General features: G+C 43.9%; 1 long non-coding RNA gene across 1 annotated transcript; it reads right to left on the bottom strand.

Moving 5' to 3' along the window:
- Positions 1-1,580: 1,580 nt before the first annotated feature.
- LOC149269040 (uncharacterized) lies at positions 1,581-2,311 on the bottom strand. The gene is made up of 2 exons (XR_016269951.1): positions 1,780-2,311; positions 1,581-1,726 (listed from the first exon to the last, which is right to left on the bottom strand). It is a non-coding gene; the product is annotated as an uncharacterized LOC149269040 (long non-coding RNA).
- Positions 2,312-3,693: the final 1,382 nt, after the last annotated feature.

The following is a 3,693-nucleotide window of genomic DNA, read 5'->3' on the forward strand; positions in this document are numbered from 1 at the left end:
TCTCTCGAATCGATTTCCTATCCTAGCCTCATCTAACTCAATGCCGAAGGCTTCAGTTCTTCTCCCCTCTGACTGCTCACTGATTACTATTTATTCAATTGATCTACACTTTATATCTGCGGTTCTATTTCTTCAGATCTTAGGTTTAACTGCTAAATTCTTAGCTCATCTACTATACGCTTTGCCTGTCCTTCTATGCACCGATCTAAACTCTTTCCATTTGCTGTTGCTGCCTTTGTCATCGATTGCAGCCCAGTGTGCCTCAATGCATCCCCTTTCACTGCGCCGCTCTATATAAATTCATGCATAACTGAGTCTATCCATCCACACATGGCACTTTGTCAGTCCCAGTCGCAGTCGCAGTCCCAGTCGCAGTCGCAGCTGAAGTCGGAGAGACTGGTGATCGCGATTGCGCGCCCGCCTGTCAAATTAGCGAGCTGGCTATAAAAAGTGAAAAGCGTTTGCCAGCGAGCAGTGGGACTTGCAACTGTAGCTGTAGATCATTCCTGGCCGCCTGTCACGCCCCCAAAAGCCGCCCGCCCGCTGCCTTTACTCCGGCCAGAGATTCGTCACAGCTGTGCGGCGATGTCGACAATTCTTTTTTTTTCCCCTCTTTTTTGTTTGAAATTCATGCGATACTCGATGACGATGACGGGGCGATCGTTGATCGTTGATCGTCGACGTCGACGTCGATCTGCGACGTAATCGCATGCAGCAAACAAGTTTCAAGAATTTATTTTTATACAATTTAGTTACCTTTTGTTGTTGTTGTTGTTGTTGTTGCTGGCAGCTCTCGCATACAAAAGTGTTGCAGCCGTAATAATAATAAAAGTCTGTGTGAAGAGTGTGTCCGGGACGTGGAGCCTATTTCTGATTTTTGATGTCGATTATGATTTGGTTGTTGTTGTTGTTGTTGCTGCTGCTGCTGCTGCTGCTGTTATTATTGATATATTTATGGCATATTGATTAAGCAATTAACATTTGATTAAGGCACTGCAGTCGTTACATAATTAATAAAAATCCAAATTGTTTGCATTGTGCAAAAATTCCATTAATTAAAGTCGATTTGTTAATGCGCTAATTGCACTTAATTCCTCTCACAATTGTCTTGCAATGGGCCAAATGAATTTGTTTGCTATTTATTTATTTATTTATTATTTATGGTGGCTGTTCTCCGAGTGTAGAGTGTCGGACACACACTCACACACTCACACACCAAAAAGGAAAACCAACTGACAGCCGAAATGTCAAACTGCCGCTGACAAGCCTCGAGTGGAACTGGACAATGTACTCGAGTTCCCAGACACCTACCTACCTACCCAGATATATGTATATATGTATATCTATTATAAACAAAGCGCGCGAATTATATAAATAATTTGAAATGCCATGTTCTTAATAGGGCACAAGACACTTCGGACAGATTGGACACACGACATAGACACACGGTCAGCGTGTCCAAGAACTCGAGGCTCGACTGTAGCAGCTGCTTGGCTTACGCTGGGCAGGAGAGACGTAAAAGGTTTATCTGCAAATTGTCAATCAAAATTCTGCATATAGAGAGTGAAATCACATCGGACTTATATAAAATACATATATATTTAATTTCTCGATCAGTTCCGTATTCCAAAAAGACAAATTCGCGCTCGGACAAATGCTAGGTCAATAGAGTTTCCATGATTTGGGCCAACTGCACATCGGTTTGTGCCAAATTTTGAATTTTTCTCTGTCCATTGAAATTTTCAATTTTAGTTTATTCTTTTCCTTTCACTCACTCACTCAGGTCTGAAAAACGCACGTTAAATACTCGGGAGCTGCGCCCTGCCTCCCCTCCGCTCGGCTACTGGCTGTTGGCCATTTCGGCTAGCTCTTTGTAGCGCACCTTCTCGAACTTCTTGAACTTCTTCCAGTTGTGGCGGGCCATGTGAATGGCCTCGTCCATGGTGTAGTCGTGGTGCATCGCGTGCTCCTGCAGATACTCCAGATACTCCTCCATGTACATCATGAATGGCGTGAAGACGACGTCCAGCTGGTTCTTGTAGCGCTTCTGGGCCAGCTTGATCAGCTGCTCGTTGCTGCAGTAGCCGCTCTTGGCCATTTATTACGATTGTGGTGCAAATCAAATCGAGCACAAACAGAGTTCGAGTAAATAATAAAAAATAAATTGATTTTTTCCTCCCTGTTTTTTTTTTTTTTTTTCTCCTGTTCAACTTAACTCAACTGTGTGTGTGTGTGTGTTTTTGTTGTTGTTGTTTCAACAAAAGCAAAGACGACGACAAAAAGCAAAATGAAGGCGAAAAGAACAACAATCGAACGAATTGATTGTCAGGCATGCCACAGCCTGCCCCGTTTAAGCAGTGCCCCACGGCGCCAGCAATGACATTTTAATATGAAGTCAGCCAGAGAGCCGCATAGCCTCCACTCGAGGCAAAAGCAAACCTAATTGGCCCAAAATCCGAAGCCAAACCTAATCAAGCTGAACCGTAAGCCGCCAACACCAACACTAACACACACACACACACACACACACACACACACACACACACACACACACACACACACACGCAAACAGTAACTAGCTTTGGCTATGTAAATCGATTTGTCGATTTGTCAACAACTCAGCTCAGCTGACAAACCCAGAAACAAGCGACGCCACACTGACGCTTGGCATCTTCAAATGAGTGTGAGCCAGCAGCGGAGGCAGCAGCAGCCGCTGAGCCACCAGTAACCACTTGGAGCTGAGGGTTGCCGACACGCTTGTAGGTCGCCAAAGGTCCTGCCGTGAATTGTCATTGTCGTGAGTTGCATAATGCCGCACAAAATCGACAACACTCCAACACACACACACACACACACTCACACACAGCAATGCCGAACACTTAAGCGTTGTTTGGCCTGGGCCAATTCTGAAGCAATGCCTCGTTCCTTAATTTCATTGTTGTTGCTGCTCTTACTGTTGTTGTTGTTGTCGGTTGGCCAATTTCAAAGCAATTTCCAAGCATCAGTCGTAAATCAAATACAACTTTGAATTCAGCCACAGCTTCAAACATTTCAACACCTTCGCAAAGACCTTGACTTGCCGCTGCCTCTGTCGCTGCTGCTGCCTCTGCCTCTGCCTCAGCTGCTGTTGTTGTTGGCTAGAAATCGAAATCGAAATCCAAATCAGTAGCAGCCAAGTGAGTCTGCTAATTTGGCTCATTTTGTTTTTAAGTAATTTGTACTTCACTCCTTTTGTCTTTTGTTTTTGTTTTTGTTTTTGCTTTGTTGCTGCAGCATTAAAGTGCAAATTTTAATGGCCCTCACAAGATTCTATTTACCTGCCCAGGTATTCATTTATTGTGGCTGCTGCTGTTGCGGGTCTGCAATATAATTAAGTTTCGTGGCCACAGACCTTGGCTTGTTGCGATTTTGATAAAATTGACCCGAAAATGAACGCGCGGGAGGCAGCTCGGTGGGGCGGGCGGGCATCTAAAACAATCCGAACTTAACAAGAAAATAACAACAGCAACTGCCATTGACGGTAGCCGATTTTGTCAGTTAACTTTTTTTTTTTTTTGGTCTGTTTCTGTTTCTGTTTCGGGGCAATGTCAGAAAAGCGAAATTAAAATTCAAAACTCGTGACTTATTTAATTATAATGAGTTAAGATTAGAAACGTTTTAACGGGAGCAACGCCAGCAATGCCAACAACAACA

Source organism: Drosophila arizonae, chromosome 4, assembly GCF_054131065.1.
Source record: "Drosophila arizonae isolate 15081-1271.41 chromosome 4, UAZ_ARI_1.0, whole genome shotgun sequence".
Classification (NCBI taxonomy): Eukaryota; Metazoa; Arthropoda; class Insecta; order Diptera; family Drosophilidae; genus Drosophila; species Drosophila arizonae.